This window comes from Elephantulus edwardii, unplaced genomic scaffold (assembly GCF_000299155.1).
Source record: "Elephantulus edwardii isolate Elephantulus edwardi_28Jun2011 unplaced genomic scaffold, EleEdw1.0 scaffold00041, whole genome shotgun sequence".
Lineage (NCBI taxonomy): Eukaryota > Metazoa > Chordata > Mammalia > Macroscelidea > Macroscelididae > Elephantulus > Elephantulus edwardii.
The window spans coordinates 5,592,177-5,612,137 of record NW_006399791.1 but is presented as its reverse complement, the minus strand read 5'-3'; positions in this window follow the sequence as shown (position 1 = coordinate 5,612,137).

Here is a 19,961-nt window from a genome sequence, read left to right as displayed (position 1 = left end):
AGTTAGAACCAACTCGTAGCTAACCCTCCAATGGGTTTTCAGAGCCTGTAAATCACAGGAGAGGAAATTACCTATCTTGCTCTCCCATCGAACAGTTGGTAGATTCACACTGTGGGGGTTGGCAGTGAAACTCCTTACTCCTTGACCACTGCAGCTTATATATGTTGTTGTTGTTGTTGTGTTGATTGCCTTTGAGTCGAGCACAACTCAAAGGGGCCTTTGAACAAAAAGCCTGAAGCCTTTCTATAACTATTGACATTTATCAAAGTTCATTGTTTCTGGAGGCAGATTCCTTGTGTGTGTATGTATGTATGTATGTATGTATATGTATATGTATATGTATATGTAGGTAAATGTGTATGTGTATATGTATGTGTAGGTAAATGTGTATATGTGTGTGTATATCTATATATCTATCTCTGTCTTATCTATCTTTCTGTGGATGTAACTCAGTGGTAGAGCATATTCTTAGCATGCATGAGATCCTCAAAAGATGAATTGGATTGGAAAATCTGCCATCAGGGACCTATCCATAGTACTGAAGAACAACATCAGTCTGGAGACTAATGTGTGCCTGATCCAGGCCATGATCTTCACAATTACGTGCTATGTATCAGAAAGCTGGACAATGACTAGGGATGATAGAAGGAGAATTGACACCTTTGAGCTGAGGTGTTGGAGAAGAGGATTGAATATCCCAAGGACTGGTAGCAGGTTTGTCCTAGAGATGGTGAAACCAGGTCCTCCTTGGAGGCAAGGATTCTGAAGCTTTGTCTGACATACTTTGAGAATGTTGCAAGGAGGAACCAGTCCTTGGAGAGGGACATTATGCTTGAGAGGGTGAAGGGACAGCACAAGAGAGGAAGACCTTCAATGAGATGGATTGACTGGGGTAATGGGGACAGGTGTGTCAGAGATGATAAAGTTGGCTCATGATAGAGCAGGGTTCAGAGGTGTTGTACATAGGGTTAATTTGAATGCCTATAGTGGAGAATGTGAGAAGAATAATGCAGGTCTTGCCCTCAGGTAGCAGGTAGTCCTATCTGTAAAGGTGGAGTAGGTCTCAGAACAGGAATTCATTGTAACAGCACCCTAAAGGGTGGAGTAGGTGTTTAGAGAGAGTCAGAGATTTGATCTGGATTGCCCATAAAGTGGCAGAGAGAGGAAGAAAGAGAATATTTGCCCTGGACTAGGATGACTGGGGAGGTGGAGAAGGGGGAAAGGGTGTTGGGAGTGGGCAGGCTGACGTGTTCTGCAGACCTCGGGGCAGGAGGGAAGGCTTAGAAGCCAAGTTGAGGAGTTTGAAGTCCATCCTATAAACCTCAGAGAATTCCCCAACAGTTCTGTAAAGGGTAGTTATTGGATATAAATATTTTATGACGTTTCAGGAGGAAATTGCAGTGGGTGGAAAAGTAGAGATGGGGCACTATGCAGGGGGTTGGTTGCAGTTGCTCAGCTACCAACCATGACCAACTTCTTTAGTAGTTTGGAAAGCATAGAATTTGTGAAGGGAAAGTGGACAGGATTGAGGGCAGATTAGCTGCGAGGGTTGAGGAAAGGGGGAAGCAGAGCATGACTCAGAGTCTGGGGTTTACAAGCTTAGAAGTACTGTGATAACAGGTCACAGTTTGTTCTGTGCTTTTGGTTTACCATGGACTATTTTTATGCATCATCTCATTTTGATGTTTCTCAAGCTCCTGTGAGATAGAAAGGAGAGCTTTTATTTCCCCTATTGAAAATTTAAAGGAGCAGCAGTTTCAAGGTTTTAAATTACTTGTCCATGTTTGTAGTGACCATTTATAAGAAACAGGTCTCTTACAGTGGCCCGGACTAGAAACCATAGAAAAGGAGGTTTGAGGAGAAAGTTTTCTAAAAACATCTATCTTGTCTCTGGATTCATTTTAGGAAAGTAAATATTATTCTTTCTGATTATAAAAATAATACTCATTATAGAAACTTAGAAACATACAGAGGAGAAGAATAAATTAAATTATATATACTACTTATTGACTCTGCAAAGGCATTTGACTGTGTGGATCATAACGAATTATGACTAACATTTGACTGTGTGGATCATAACGAATTATGACTAACATTCAGAAGAATGGGAATCCCAGAACACTTAGTTGTGCTCATGCAAAAACTATACCTAGATGAAGAAGCTGTGGTATGAACAGAGCAAGGGAACTTCCGCTCTGTGGCTTAAAGTCAAGAAAGGTATGCATCAGGGCTGTTTGTTGTTTTGTTGTTTTTGGTTTTTTTTAATTTATTAATTTCAGTGAACATTTACAGAGATTTTGGATTTCCGTTCATTCATTGTTGCACTTTTCGCCCACCCCACCAACCCCCAGTTCGCTCTTCTCTTTGAAAAGTAAAAGAAAATTCCTTCATTGGTATACAATCCCCCTGGTTGTTGTTGTTATGTGCCATCAAGTCACCTGCGACCCGTAGCAACCATATATATAGCAGATCTGAAGCCTACCCTGTCCTGAGCCAGTCTCACTAATTCTGACACACCAATCCCCATTGCCCCAGTCACTATACCAATTCATCTTATCCAGAGTCTTCCTCTCCTGCACTGTCCCTCTACCTTTCCCAGCATGATGTCCTTCTCCAAGGACTGGTCTCTCCTGGCCACTTGCCCAAAGTATGTGAGATGGAGCTTCAAAATCCTAGCCTCAAGGAGAAACTTGGTTTCACCCTCTCCAAGAGGGACCTATTTGTTTTCTTGGCAGTCTATGGTGTATGTTCAAGACTCTTCTCCGGCACCACAATTCAAAGGCATTGATTCTTCTGTCATTCTTAGTCATTGTCCAACTCTCTAAAGCGTAACAAGTAATCGAACCCTCAAATTTGGAAACAAAAAGGTGAAGGAACAACTGCAAGAAGAAACTAGTGATTGGTACATGGAATGTGAGAAGCATGAATGTAAGAAAACTAGAAACTGCAAAGAAAGAAATGGAGCACATAAATATTGACTTACAAGGTATTAGTGAATTGGGATGGGTTGGTATGAGACATTTTGAATCCCACGATCATATGATCTAACATGCTAGAGACGAAAAGGTGAGAAAAACAGGGTGGTTTTCATAGTTTAAAAGGCCATTTCTGGATCCACCTTGAAATATAATGTTGTGACAGGATAATCATTTAATATTCTGCCCACAGCATCCTTAAGTATTGCAACTCGAGGTTTGAATTTGTTCTTTCGTTTCTTCAGCTAAAGAAATCCTGGGCTTGTTTGGCCCTTTTGATTTTCTGACTCCAGCTCCTTGCACATTTCATTGTAATCCTTTACAAGCCCACCTTCAAATCTTGGAGCACAGAGCACAGGGGCAGAAGGGCGGAGCGAAGGGGTACAATGCATGTGGCAGAAAGTGGCTCAGTCCTTACCACGTAGGTACAAGTAACTATGTCTCCCAGAAGCTCGCAGGTCAAGCCTGCCTTCAAATCTTGGAGCACAAAGTGCAGGGGCAGAGTGAAGGGGTACAACATGCGTGGAAGGAGGGGTGGGTAATGGAAATAGGAAAGAACTGGTGTGAAAAACAATGTATATGAACCTTGTAAGTGAACCAGTATAAAATACATTTTTTTTAAAGGCCATATGCTTAAGGCAGACCTTTTTTTGCTAGTCATGCTAAACTATTTACAGTTTTTGGATTATTTTAGGGACTGGCTTTGGTATAAGGTTTAAAGATTATCTCAGGGCAGTAGTTTTAGGAGTTCATCTACCTTCCAGAAGTGCAGAAAGTCTGGAGTCCATGAAGAGTTTAAAATTATGTTTTGCTTTTTATTTTTTTGTGCTGCTAACCCAAAAGTGGCACCTCTCAGCGGGTCTGATCCCATCGGTAACTCCAGGGAAAAAGAGGAAAAAGGAACCAAAAGTCCTGAAGCATTTCACTCCCTTGGAGAAGTTTATTCCTATGTAATTTACAGCCTCTGACAACCTATTAGAAAGTCAGATGTGGTGAGTCTATCCTGATTTGGCAGCAAAGAGTAGAACTGAGATCAGAACCACTAAGCATGTTGTTGGGATAGTTAACTGGGTTGTCCCATGGAATCTGCTCATATTCATTTTTTTTCTTCTATAATTATATTTTATTATTTTTCATAAACATTTACAGAGATTTTGGGTTTCCATTCATTCATTGTTGCACTATTCTCTCTACCCTCCTCCCAGTTTGTTCTTGTCCAAATGCCACGGTGCTTGTCAAAGCCAGTTCTGATTAATCTTCTTTGTCAGTGTGTCCTTTGCCATTCCCTATCACTCCTCCCTGAGAGAGACTTCACCCTGAGTCATAAGGAAAAGGGGATGGCGTATTCTCTTAGCTACTTCCTGCTGAAAAGGGACGCTGTGGGTTTCAGGGTGAAGATCTTCTCTCACTACTCTAAAGGGCCCCTTTGGCAGTAGGAAACACATAGACTATTATGGAGATTGATTTTGGAATTTAGATGCACTCTTATTGATTGTGCTTGGCCGTACATGTTCATATCCTTGAAGATGTATCATGGGGGTGTTGCAACCTAGAAGACACAAATTTGACTAACAAGTTATAAGTACATGAGTCCAAAAATTATGGAAAAGTAAAAGAAAAGATTCTTTCATTGTTTTACAAACCCTCCCCCAGGTCCCCTCCACCATGTAGCCCTCGCTCTAGTCTCCTGTGATGACAGAAATACCTAGTTATATATCTCTTTTAAACAGTTTTCTCCTTCCCCTGTTTCAGTGCAGTATACATTATTGAACCCATCTTACTCAGTCTCTCCCCAACCCCAAGGACAGTCCCATTCTACAACAGTGGCATCATGTAATATTTGTCCTTTTGTGACTGGGATATTTCACTCAGCATAATGTTCTCCAGAGTCAACCATTTTGAGTAATATTGCATGAGTTCCTTGTTTTTTAATGCAGCATAGTATTCCATTGTGTGAATATACCACAGCTTCTCTATCCATTCGTTTGTTGATGGGCACTTAGGTTGTTTTTAACTCCTTGCTATTGTGAACAAAGCTGCAATAAACATGGGTGTGCATATATCTGCTTGGAGCACAAAATCTTTAGGTATACAGCTTGATGAATTTATACTTGTAGAAGCTACCTTGTAAGTGTTTAGATAGGACAGAACGTTTCCCGCAGTATAGAAGGTGCCTCTTGACTGTTCATTTTTTGGGGTAAGGAGAGAGGGAAGGTCTGTGTGTGACGTATTTACTATTAAAAAAATCAATCAAAATTGAAGAGGTTTTATAGTGAACCCCTTCACCTACCACTTGTATAAATGTTTAGAGTTTTATTGTCCTTTATCATCATTATTTATCAATTTATCCCTGTCAGTCCATTTTCTTTTTCTTTGGCACATATCAAATTACAGACATCAGTGCACTTTACCCTGAATATTTCAGCATGCATATCATTGATTAAACTTTTTTATAGTTTTTCTTTTGAAGTAACATTTATATATAATTACATGCTTAGATATTAAGTGTTTATTTCCTGAATTTGGACAGACACATACATTTGTAATCCCAGTCTCTGTTCAGATGGAGAATTTTGTCCTCACCTGAGAATGTTGCCTCATTTCTGTCCCCTACTCATTCACCATCCCTACAACCACCTGTCTGATTTCCCCCTCAACATACATTAAGTTCTCCTGATTTAGAACTTCAGGTGAGTTCAGTTAAACAGTGTATGCTCTTTTGTATGCTGCTTTCACTTAATGGTGTGTATGTGAGATTCATCCATGTTTCGTGTATCAACAGCTGTTATATATTAACTTTAAAAAATTTTTATTTTATTTTATTATTTCATTTGTGTATACCGTCAGGTCAGATCTGACTGGTACAGGAGGATACCGTCAAGTCAGATCTGACAGGTACAGATACTCCAGCAGAGTATCTGGTAAATTCAAACTGCATACCCCTGGGATTGCAGTGCAACTTCTTGCCACTCGGCCACCAGAGCTCCCTGACTATTAACTTTTAGAAGCTCATGATATGCGTTGTTAAATTGCCCTCCAAAAATAATCTCATAAGAGTGTGCTTGTGGTGCAGCACACCTTTTTTCAGCCAATTATCAGCACATTTCTGTTTTAACATGTTTTAATCTTATAATCATATCATGTCCCATATCTCCTGTTATCCCAGGAAATGCTTCCCATATCTTCTTGTTAATGACCTTTATATTACTTTTAATTTATAATTAAAATTATTTTCATTTTCCTTACTCCCTGTTTATATAGCATAACTGTAGAGCGACCTGGTCAGTGTGTCCCAACTTCCAGATTTGTTTAGTTGGATTAAAATTAAACACTCTTTTTAAAGAATACATTCTTGATGACACATATACTTCCTGTTTTGTTGCATCAAAAGACATGTACTATCTGTTGTGCTCAAATTATAGTTGCTCACATTGGCCACTGGTTTAGGCTAATGACAGCCTATCACTATTTGATTAGGTTCTCCTATATGACTAGAAAATTTTTTTTGTGTTGTGCTTGGAGCTATAGAGTGTTTCGTCCACTGTAGGCCATTCCCCTAGGGATGATTGGTTGTCTTAGTACTTTGTGTCACGTAATTTAAGCATGTTGTCAGAAGTTACTCATCCTTGGGGAAAAAAGTGAAAGGTTGAAAAAGATGAAGACCTTCAAGGAGATGCATTGACACAGTAGCTGTAATGGTGGGCATGAGCCCTGCAGAGTTTTGTGAGGATGGCACAGGATCCAGATCACGCAGTGTTTCACTCTGTGGTATGTTGTTGCCAGATGCTGTTGAGTATGACTCATGGCACCTTTTGGAACAACAGCTCTGCACCCTGTCTTATCCTGAGCTTTCCTCATCACCTCCGATGGCCTTGCATTGTTGCAGTCCCTGTGTTAATTCTTCTCATGGAAAGTCTTCCTCTCTTACACTGACCCTCCGCCCTGTGCATGAATGACACACAAATTCATGAAGTGTTCCATATTTTTAACTCTCTGGACTATGAATCCAGCTGAGTTCATATCTCAGTGAAACCTATTGTATGAGGGTTGCTGTGAGTAGAGAAGACCAGAATGATATTTATGCTTCATTGACTATTCAAAGGTGCTGGACTGCATGTATCATAACAAATTGCGGCTAACATTGAGAAGAATGAGAATCCCATCATATTTAATTGTGTTAGTGTGAAACCTACACCTAGACCAAGAATAGCGCAAGGGTGCACAGCATGATTTACAATTAGAAAGGTATACATCAGGATTCTATTCTTTCCCTGTCCCTTTTCAATCTATATGCTTATCATATCCTACAAGGAGCCAGACTATATGCAGAAGAATGGCATCAGGTTTGGAGAAATACAACAACAACAACAACAACAACAACAACAAATTGCATTATGCAGTTGACATAACCCTGCTTGCCTAAAGTGAAGAGCCCTTGAAACACTTGATACAGAAAGGTGGGACAGCTGTTGGCATTCTTTTTCAGCTTAGAATAGACTAGCCTCTGAATTGTGTTTTCCTCCTACCCTGATTCTGCTACACCAGTTCAGAAGTATGAAGAGTAACACAGCCATTGCGGTCTTTGCTGTGCTGCAAGTGGATAGACAGGATTTAAAATCAGAATACTTGAGTTCAGTTTCAGGCTTTGGTTTTGCTACTTATGTAACTTTGAGCTCGGACAAATCACGTAGTCTTCTGTGAGCTTCACTTCCTCAGGTGTAAAATGGGGATATGAGAGAAGGTGTGGGAAGATTTTTTCCAGCCAGTTATATTGTTGTTATTTGCCATTCAGACGCTTTTAATTCATAGCAACCCTGTGTGCAATAGCCCTGAAACCTGCGCTATCCTGTGCCAACCTTATTATCTCTGACACACCTACCCTCATTACTCCAGTAATCAATCCATCTCATTGAAGGTCTTTCTCTTTTGTGCTATCCCTCCACCCTCCCAAGCATGATGTCCCTCTCTAAGGACTGGTCAGTCCTTACAACATGCCCAAAGTATGTCAGATGGAACTTCAGAATCTTTGCCTCTAAGGAGCAGCCTGATTTCACCCTCTCTAGAACAAACCTATTCTTCTAGCAGTCCATGGTATATTTAGTACTCTTCTTCAGCACCACAGCTCAAAGGCATCAATTCTTTTTCTATCATCCCTAGGTTTTGTCCAGATTTCTGCATAGCACGTAATTGCGAAGACCATGGCCTGGATCAGGCGCATCTTAGTCTCTAAACTGATGCCATTGCTCTTCAGAACTCTGGAAAGGTCCCTGACAGCAGGCTTTCCCAATGCAGTTCATCTTTTGATTTCCTAGCTGCTGGTACCAAGAGTATTGATTGTGGAGCCAAGCAAACTAAAACTGTTAACAATCTCTTCACCATCTATAATGAAGCTGCCAATCAGCCCAGTGGTGAGAATCTTTGTTTTTTGATGTTGTTCTTCAATCCATACTGAAGGCTGCTGTCCTTGACCTTCTGCAGCAAGCGCTTCAGGTCCTCCTCAGTTTCAGCAAGCAGGGTTGTGTCATCTTCATAATGCAGATTGTTGATGATTCTTCCCTCAATTCTAATACCATATTCCTCCTCACAGAGCCCAGCCTCCTGGATATTTTCCATACCTCTCTTTGCTAATTAACCAACATTGTGTTTTCTAAGCAATGGCCTCATAATAAAGACAGCTCTATTATAACCCTTTTAGACCTGCTGAATATATTAATAATTGAAAAAATAAACAGGAGTGCACTGGTTTTCTGACCTGTATACAAACAAACAAACAAACAAACACAAATTCATTTTCAGGGCCTAAAGCTGTGTTTGTTTGAGAGGCCAAAAATATTTCTGCCACGTAGGGAAGCTTCAGAACACAAGGTGAATCTCTTGTATATATATACCCAGTTTTGGTTTAGGCTCATTGTTCGTAAGGCTGGCTCTGCTGTGATGTAGTTTTCTGCTTGTGTTCAGTTCCTGCTGGAGTAAAATAACAAGGCTAGCTTGAAGTTGCTACTAATCAGGACTAATGTGCTTTGAACTCCTCCTAATGTGCAGATGCTAGCCAATTGGAGCACATGCCAGTTCCTTAACCAGGCTCTGAGAACACCTCTGAGCCTGGCCCATGCACTGGGCCTGGCACCTCACCTCCACATCTCAGTAGAATCAGCACTTTCTCAATGGTGGCAACAAGAACCTTTGTTCCCATCAATGTTTTGCTAATAGTTTCTTTTCAACTTAATCAGCAGAATTAACCAAAGAACTTTGATGAAGGTAGAGCTCTCAAGAGGAAGTGGGGAAACTTTGGAACAAGTCTTTCTTTTTTATTTTGTGTGTGTGTGTGTGTGTGTGTGTGTGGTCAAATCAGATCTGACTGGTGCAGGAGAAGATTACCCCTCCTTTTCCAGCAGAACATCTGGTGGATGTATGAACCACATACCTCTGGGATTGCAGTGCAGCTTCTTGCCAGTAGGCCGCCAGATCTCCCTCGGAGCAAGTCTTTATGTTAGAAACAAATGACCTCAGATTTTTGTGTTTATTATATTCTTTTATACTCCCCTAAAACACAAAAAAGAGAACACCAAGACTGGGTGAGGGGTTCAAACTGTCAGGGTTATGCTTGCTCAGTGGATGAAGTCGTCCCCATGAGCTGTGTTTACTCTCCCAACTATCTCAGTATAACCCTAGGGGCCAGGGGAGTTGGAGTCTGCAGTCAGCAGAGAACAGATATCCCAGGAACCAGGCAATGTGCTGGTGGTCTGAGAAAGAGGGACCTTAAGGCTACTAAAGTGGCCTCCTCTTAGTGGATATTGAAGAAGCTCCCCTTTCAGTTGGCAAAGATATTCTGGATTTGATTGTATGCTGTTGAGTGTCAGGTTATGAATATATGGACAGCATGATTATTCTGATGATACATTTTGTGATCTTAGTTTGCTATACTTACTAAAAACTTTAGCATGATCAGATAACATTAATCTAATAATAAAGCTATCATTTATTGAAGTTTTGCTACATAACTTTGAAAGTTAATCCTAGTTGACTTAGTATTTTGTCACATTTTTAAAGATAAAAAATTGGAGACTGGTGAAACAAATCTTTTGCTTAAGATTTCATAGTAACTGGAAGTACTTGAAATCAAACTGAGGTATTATGGTCCCTGAGTTTATACTCTTGCTACTATTCTGTGTTCTACTTTTGAAAAGGATGTATAAAAACTCGATTGATAGTAGGAATGCTTTTTGGTTCATTGGGACAACTTACTAGTTATTGGTCAGTATTTTTTTTAGTACAAGTGACATAAAAATAGTCAAAACTAGCTGAGGCTAAAAGTAGGATTTGTCAGTAACAGTGGTTAAACCTTTCAAGTTAAGCCTTTCAGCAGTTCAAGCCTACAGTCACTCTGTGGCAGAAAGATGTTCAGATGCTCCCACCCCACCATTTTTACACCAGGATATACCCAAAATCAAATGGGAATTGAGCTTGTCCACAGATTTGGTTTTGGGTATATCCTGGTGTAAAAATGGTGTGGTGGGAGCATCTCAACTCCCCTGACTTCTCAGAGTGGAAATGGCTAATTCCTTTGAGAAAGAGGTCAGATATGCCTCCTCTCTCCAACATTTTTACCAGTTCAGACACTGCAATTCAAAGGTTCATTGAGTCTTCTATAATCCTTGCTCATTTCCCAAATTTCAGATGCATAGAGCAGATGAAAAGACGTGAATTGGATCAGAAGTACCTTAATCTTTAAACTGATCCTTGCTCCTTAGAACTTTGTTGTTACTATACTTCTAGTTATGGATTTATTAGAAAGTGATACTTAGGATTCAAGATCAGAGAAGACTCAGGATACAGTAAGCTCTTCTGACCTATGCCTACAAGCATACCTCTTCTTATATCTCAGCCCTTTGGGTCAAGCCAGCTTCTGCTTTGCTCCGAGAATTGTTATAAAGCTCTTTAGCTCTACTGATATGTGCCCGGAGGCATCCTACTCTGTATGAAAGCGTCCTGCCTGAAGGTGCTCAACTCTGGTTCTTTGGTTCCAGGAGCCAAGCTCTGCCAACTGTCTGGAGGCATTCCACTCCAGAAAGGCTCCTGCCCGATGGTCTTCAGCTTTGTCAAGCCAGGAAGCCCACTGCAGTGTCTCCTGCTGGTCTCTTCGGGCTGCCACTACTTCACGTAGTATCTGGTGTCACAACCCCATCTGCGTCTGGGGCACACCTACTTAACAAAAGAAGAATGCTTATGGTAGGATAAAGGCACAGAGATGGAAATGGGACACAAGGGTGGAATAATCATTTCACATCAAGAGTTGAGTCAGTGTGCATGCCACCGGGACTACGTGGTTACCGGTGGGGAGTTAACGTCAGTTTGGCTCAGAGCTTATACAGCTTCAAGATACAGAAAAACGGTCCCAGAATACCTGAGATTTCAAACAAACTAGTGATTTGGGCAGAGCGTTTTGAATATTCCATGGACTGGCAAAAGAATAAACAAATCTGTCTTGGAGGAAATACAGTCAGGGTGCCCTTGGAATCAAGGATGGTGGGACTTGCTTTCATCTACTTTGATCATGTTGTTGAGGCACTGGCCCTTGGGAAAAATGTCATACTTGGGAAAGTAAAGAGTCAGCAGAGAGGAAACCCTTCATTGAGGCAGGCTGACAGTGACTGCAGCAGTTGTGTGAGTGTGGCGGGGACTGTGAGGGTGGCACAGGATAGGGCAGTGTTCTCACCTGTTGTTCATAGGCCGCTGTGCATTGACTCAGTGGCACTTAACAACAAGAATCACTGTGATTCGGGAGATGTATCGATCGCTTCTGCGCTGAGCCCTAAAGAAATTGCTCTCCAGGGCCCCTTTTTTTAGGGGGATATGATTCTCAACTACTTCTCTGTAGAGACAAAATGCTAAATATCCCTCAGTTAAAGCTAAGTATTCACTGCTAAGGTGAGAGTCAGTATACAGTTCCAGGTGTGGCCAAAGTATGTTGATTCCAGCACCCAGGTGATATGAACGCATTTAGACTATCTGGGAGAATGATGGTGCTCTCTCTCAGTTTTTAATTGTGGTCAGTGTTCTTTATTTTTATTTGATTAGAGGTTGAGATCAGCCTGTCTCCAAATATTTATCAACAATTTGTATTTTGTCTTTTGTATATTGTCTGTTTATTAATTTGGTCATTTTCCTAGGGAGGAAATTAAGTTTTTCTCATTTTTTTTTACAGTCTTTTAAAAAAAAATCTGCTCTTTTACTTTTGAAATTCTTCTGAGATTTTAAATAGTCATATTTTTGTGATTTGTCACAAATTTTTTTCTAATTTTTAAACTTGTTTACAGTAAATATTTTTGTGATCACTTGATGAAATAGTAGAGTGTTGGCAGTTGTACTGAGAGTGTGGAGAAGGGAGGCCATTTAGAGTAGTCTCTACTGTGAGAAAGGAGAAGTCAGAGACACAGAACAAGTGCCTGGGCAGCACTGGGTGTCCCTGTGTGGTGACACTGCATTAACAGGTTCTGTAAGGTTGATTGGGGTTTTCCCCCCTCATCAGATGACTTGGCTACTCTTGTGTGTGTATGTGGACAAGAACTAATTTTAGATGAGGCAGTTAAGAGAAAGTAAGCGAAGGCATAAAGTAACAGGCAGTCTAGGGTGCTGGACATCTAGAAGTAGTGAGATAAGAGCTGAGACAAAACGTCACATGCTTGTTTTTATGATTAGGTGCTGTTGAGTCAATTTCATGACCATCTGAGCCTCACCCTATTCTGCATATCCTGGATCATTATCACAATATATGCTGTGCTCAAGCCTGTTGTTAAGGTTACTTTGTCAGTCCATCTCGTTAAGGATGATCCCCTTTTGTACAACCTCTACTTTTCCCAGCATGTTATCTTTTCCCAAGGATTGGTCCCTCCTGATAATATGCTCAAAGTATGCCGTCCTCTCTGAAGAGCATCTCTGAGATTGCTTGGATTTTTCTTTTGGCAGTCCATGGGATAGTCAATATTCTTCACTATTGCAAGAAACTTTTATTCTTTGGTCTTTCTTATTAATTTCAGTATAATTTTTAGATGCATAGGAAACAATTAAAAAGACAGTAGTTTAGATCAAGCACACTTCAGGCTTTAAACTGGTGTTCTTGTTCTTTAGCACTCTGAAGAAGTCCTTGATAGCAGATGGTCCCAGTGTAACACATCTTTTAATTTCTTAGCTGATGCTGCCGCCATGAATGATAATTGTGGATCCAAGTAAAAGGAAATTGTTGACAATTTCAGTTTTCTTTTCCCCCATCTTTTATGTTTTTGCCTGTTGGCCCAGTGGTAAGGATTTTTGTTTTCTTGATGTTGAAGTGTAATCCATAGATCCATGGTGAAGGTTGTAGGCTTCGATCATTTTCGGTAAGTATTTTAGATCTTCTCGTGTTTGGAGCAGTGCACTCTTTGCAGGGGGAATCATTCTTGGATATCTGAGTCAGTGACTGTCTCTTTATACTGGCCATCTCTAACCAGTTTCCTGCATCCATCTCTTCAACAGGCAAACACCAGTGTTAGCCAGGCTTAGTAACCTAGGTTCTTCTGAGGCTAACAGAAACTCTGCCCCAGGCTGGGTGCTCCATCCTTCAACACTCCCTTTACATACCCTAGACAGGAAGAGATGCTATCTATCCATGACCTGGCTTACATTTTCGGGCCATGGTCATCACTCAAAGTAACAGAAACTCTGACCTATCTCCAGTCTTCTGTTGAGCTAGCAAATACACTGTCCCAGGCCAGACAGCTTATTTTCTCTTTCTCATAGAATCCATACTTGTTTTGTGATATTTATATACTTGTTTGTTTTATAGTTTGCTCTTCTGTGTATGACACTTGCCTGTCACTTGGCTTTTCTGTGGTGATTTTCAGGTTGCTATGATGCTGGAAACTATTCTACTTGTATTTCAAATACCAGCAGTGTCACGCATGGTGGGCAGGATTCAGTGGAGCTTCCAGACCAACACCAAGAAGCTGTATTGACTGTCCACTTCTGAAATAACAAGCCTTCAAAAACTATATTAACAAGGGAATACTATTGGATATGGTGCTAGTATTTGTGCCTTCAGGTTTGAAGGCACTAAAAAAAATGAGATGCACCTGCAAATATCCACTGATAATTGGAACATGGAATATGTGAAGTTTGAATCTAGGAAAATTGAAAGTTGTAGAAAAGTCAAATGGACATCCTAAGCATTGATAGGGAGCTCTGGTTGACTAGTGGTAAAAAACAGTGCTTCAGTCCCAAAGGCACGTGGCTCAAATCCTCCAGCTGCTTCACAGGAGAAGGATAGGCCGTCTCCTCCTGTGTAATTAACTGCTTTTGAGAACTCACTAGAGGGTCAGCTGCGGTCGGTTCCAACTTAATGGTACACAACAAGAGGAAGCTTTAGTGAGTTGAGATGAACTGGTATTTGTCATTTTTAATCAGGCAGTCATACTCTCTGGCTCTAGTGGCTTAGTATTAAGGAGTTACACTGCTAACCTAAAGACACACAGTTTGCATCCACCAGCTGCTTTTTGGGAAAAGATGGTGGGTTCTTCCTGTGCAGTTTACTGCCTCTGAAAACCATTAGAGGGTCAGCTATGGGTCATTTATGACTTGGCACTATACAACAACATTATGCTGAGAATGATAAATTGAAGAGGAATGGTGTTGGATTCACAGTAAAAAAGAACATTTCAAATCTGTTTGAAGTACAATGTTATGAGTATGCATATATCCATATGCATACAGGGAACAACTTCAAATATACACACACCAGCCATTAAAACCAAACGTGAAGACATTGAAGATTTCTACCAACTTTTGCATTCTGAAATTGATCAAACATGCAGTCACGATGCTTTAATAACAGTGTGAAAGTTGGGCATGAAGAATAACTGGTATTTAGAAAATACAGTCTTGGTGACAGAAATGATGCTGGAGAACAAATGATAGAAGTTTGTAAAATGAAGGATTTCTAAATGGCGACTGTACATGTGAACTTCCTCTAATAGACTACACAGGAATCAGAATGACTACAACTGAGAAGAGACATTAGAGAAACACAGTATCAGCAGTCAGAATAAGGCCAAGGGGTTGACCATGGAATAGGCCAGGGGCTGACTGTGGAATATACCATCAACTACTCACATGCAAGTTCAGATTTAAATTGGAAGAAATTAAAACATGTCAGTGAAAACCAAAATACAATCTTGGGTCTATCCTAACTGGATTAAAAAACTGTCTCAAGAATAGATTTGTTGCATTAAACATTAATGACGTGAAGATGAGTTTTGGAATGACATTAAGGACAGATGAGTTGTAGAATGACATTGAGGGCATTATCCATGAAGAAAGTAAGCAAAAGTTCATTACAAAGTCAGGGAAGAAAGAAAAGGCCAAAATAAATACCAGAGAAGAGACTCTGAAAGATGTACTTGAATGTCTTATTATTATGTGCTGTAGATTGAGAATCGACTCACAGCCAACTCTTCAGCGATTTTCAGAGGCCATAAGCCTCATGGGAGAATGCTCCACTTTACAGCAGAAGCTGGGGGATTCAAATCACTTGCCCTTGTGTTCTTTACATTAGAACACAGAGAGACCAAAGCAAAAGGGAGAAATGCTGAAGTAAGAGAGATGAACAGAAGATTTCAAAGAGAAATTTGTGAACACAAAGCAGAGTATTAGAACAAAATAGGCAAAGAGCTGAAGAAAAACAAAGGGGAAGAATACATTTGGCATCTCTCCAGCAGGGCATTTATGAAGGACAGATTCAAGCTGTGAGTTGCAATACTGAAGTATGTTATGGGCAAAATCTTGATTGATACAAGAAGCAGCAAAAGAACATGGAAGGAATACACAGAGTCACTGTACCAAAAGGAATTGGTTGACACTGAATCATTTCAGGAAGTTGCTTATAATCAAGAACCAGTGGTAATGAAGGAAGAAGTCCAAGGTGCACGGAAGTCACTGACAAAAAAATAAGGCCTCGTAAATTGATGGAATATCCACTGACATATTTCAGCAAATAGGTGCAACCTGAGATGTGCTCACTTGAATATGCTAAACAATTAGGAAGTCTGGCCAACTGACTATAAGTGATACATATTTGTTCCTTTTTTTAAAAAAAATATGTTTATCCAACAGAATATGGAAATCATCAAACAATATATTATTGGTAATATCACATGCAAGTAAAATCTTGTTAACGATTATTTAAGAACAGCTGGAGCATCAACAGAGAACTTCCAGAAATTCAAGCTGGATGCAGCGGAAACTGGAATGAGGGATATAATTGCAGATGTTAGATGGATTTTGGATGAAAGAGAATATTAGAAAAAGGTTTATCTTTATTATATTGACATATGCAAAGGCATTTGACTATATGGCTCATAAGAAATAATGGCTAATATTAAGAATGAGAAGAATTACAGAGCACTTGATTATTCCCATACATAAAACCTATTCATAGACCAAAAAGCTGTTGTATAGACAGAACAAGGGGACTCTGTGTGGGTTAAAATCAGGAAAGGTGTTTATCGGGGTTTTTTTCTTTACTGTATTATATACAGTCTGTATGCTGAGCAAATAAATCATTTTGAGAAGCTATGTGAAGAAGAAGGTGGCAGAGAGCTTGGAGGAAGACTCATTAATAACCTGTGCTATGGAAATGACAACCAGCCTTATTAGTCCATGCCTAGTAAGTAGATCCTCCAAATACTGTTAACTTTAATGGTATGTATGGTAGTGGTTAAAGAGATCTACAGAAAAATTCAGCGTTGGAAGAACAAAGACAGACAAAAGGAATCTCTGCTTTAGAAGCCAGTCCTGGAACAGGTGCTAGGTGTACATGTGTTTTCAGTGTGCTAAGACTCATCCATGCTTAAAAGTTTACAGTTTACTTTTTACTGTGCACATTCAGTAAATGTAGAGCAAGAGGGAAAGTAAAAAAGAAACAATATGGGACTTTGGTGTAAGATCACCTGTTTTCAAATCCCAGCACTGTTACTTAATACTTAAGGGACCTTGGAAACTACTTAACCTCTCTGTGCTTCAGATTTCAAGTAATTAAAGTGAGAATAATGATAACAGCACCATAACATGAGAGTATTGTGGAGATTAAATAAAAGGGACTAGTCAAGCACTCTGATTGCCCTGAAGGAACTGGCAAAAAATAAGGCCCCAGGAATTGATGTAACACCAACTGATGTAATCCAGCAAACATCCAGCCCTGCACTTGCTCACCAAGGAATCTGGAATTCAGCCACCTGGCCAACTGACTGGAAGAGATCCACATTTATTAAAAAAAAAAAAAAAGGTGATCCAACAGAATGTTAATCATTAATATCACATGCAATGAAAATCTTGTTAAAGATTATTAATAAACGGCTAGAGCAGTACCTTGACAAAGAACTGCCAGAAAATCAAGCAGGATTTAGAAGAGGCCACAGCACCAGATATAATAATAATATCAAATGGATCTTGGCAGAAAGATAATACCAGAAGAATATCTGTCTGTGTTTATTGACTATGCAAAGGCATTTGACTGTGTGGATCACAAAATACTATGGCTTCCATTGAAAAGAATGGGAATCTCAGAACACGTAATTGTGCTCATTTGAAATGTATACCTAGACCAAGAGGCTATCATGTGAACAGAACAGATAAACACTGCATGGTTTAAAAAATCAAGAAAGGTGTATTCTGGGACTCTATCCTTTCTCCATATCTATTTAATCTGTATGCTGACCAAATCATTCAATAAGCTACACTTTATGAAGAAGAGTGTGACATCAAGGTGGGAGGAGGACAACCTGCATTATGCAGATGACACAGTATTTGCTTGCTGAGAGTGAGGAGAATGTGAAGAACTTGCTGCAGAAGATCAAAGACTTCTGTATGGATTACACTTCAGCGTCAACAGAAGTCCTCACCACGGGGACAATATGTTATCATATTAATATTATATTATTATTATTATATATGATCTTATCATATCAATATCATCATGTTGTTGGTATTGTTGTTAGGTGCCATCAGGTAGAGTATGACTCATAGTGGCCCTATGAAGAACAAATCTGAACCTGCCCTATGCTGTGCCGTCTTCATCATCTCTGACACAGTTGAGTCCACTGCTGCAGTCACTGTGTCAGACCATCTTATTGAGGGTCTTCCTATCTTTTGCTGACCCTCAACCTTTCCAAACATAATGTCTCTTTCCAAGGACTATTCTCTCCTAACAACATGCTCAAAGTATAGGAGACAAAGTTTCACTCTCCTTTCCTCTAAAGAGCACTCTGGCTGCACCTTTTCCAAGACATATCTGTCTGTTCTTTTTGGCAGTTTATGGGGTAATTAGTACTATTCTCTAAAACCACAACTCAAAAGACCGTAATCTGTTATCTTTATTCATTGTCCAGCTCTGAGATGGCTAGGAAGTGATTGAAAAGACCATGACTTGAATCAGGCATACTTTACTGTTCAAACTGACATTATTGCTCCTCAATAATTTGAAGAGGTCCCTGGCTATAGACTTTCCCAGTACAGTACATAGTGCCAAATGTTTTAAAATGAGATCTTCAAAATGTATTGGTCCTATTATTAATAAGTATAAGGATTCAACGGGGGTGGAGGAGGTAGAAGCAGAAGGGTGAGGATGGGCGGGAGGGTAATCATAGGGTCACACAATTTGATGGAGGGGTGTGCGTGAAGGAAATGGGAAAGGTCTCGTGTGAAAAACTATGTTTTAGAACTTTGTAAATAAACTAGTGTAATTTTTTTAAAATGTACTAGTCCTATCTATAGGACCAGAAATAATGTGATAAAAACTTTTTGTAATGGTATTGTCCTAAAAGTTTACTTTTTTTTTAACGTTTACTCACGTTAAGAGTTTTAGAACTCTCGAATTTTGAATGATGAATAATAAAATTCATATAAAGATATACATGCAGCATTTTAAAGATGGAGAAAGATCTTCGCCTGATACCTTTGATGATTTGTAATTGTTTTATTCCAACTAGTGTTTATCAAGATTTTAGATTTTCTCTGAACTTTCATGGATTTTGATTTCTATTCTGACTGTAGAAAAACAGCTATCTTACAGTGCTAGTGGGAATGTCATCAGATAAGACTACGTTGGAAAACTGATTAGCAGTGTTTTTTAAAGTTAAACATATGCATATTATGTAGCGCGTCAATTCTCATAGGTTTATACCCAACAGTAATGTTTGCATATGTTCTTTAAAAGTTATATTCAGGTTGTAAAACAAGGGAAAGTAGCTGAAATGGATTCCTGTGCTGCTTGTAGCTCAAGAGTTAATTTCGAACAATATTGTATTCACTGAAATTGTTTCCACTACATGGTGCTAAAAGGATGAGTAAATGAATGAGGCCCTCAGCACTATCTGGGGCAGGAGATAGATTATATAGCTTTCTTGTATCTTGATCAAAAGTATTTTAAAAAAGCTATATTTATAAAGCTATTCTTCATAATAGCTAAAAACCTTAAATCATTCAGAAGTCCATAAGAAGGAAAAGAAGTAAGTTGTGATCTAAGTTTACAACGAAATATATATGACTGTGAAAATGAAAGCAACCTAATAGATAAATCTCATCAATAAAATAAGTGGAAGAAGCCAGATAAAAATGCTAAACTCAGTCTTAGTCATGCCATTCAGTCCTTGTTGAGGCAGAACTGACTCATAGGTGACTGACTATCCATTAGGTTAAAAAGTTGCATGGGCAGATGACATGATAGTATACTTAGAAAACCCTAAAGACTCAGCAAGAAAACTGTTGGACATAGTTGACCAATTCAGCAAAGTAGCAGGATACAAGATCAACATAGAAAAATCAGTTGGATTTCTCTACAGTGACAAAGAGAATACAGAGCTGGAGCTAAGAAAAGCAATACCCTTCACAATAGCGAATCACAAGATTAAATATTTGGGAGTAAATATAACTAGAAGCACAAAAGATCTATTCAAAGAA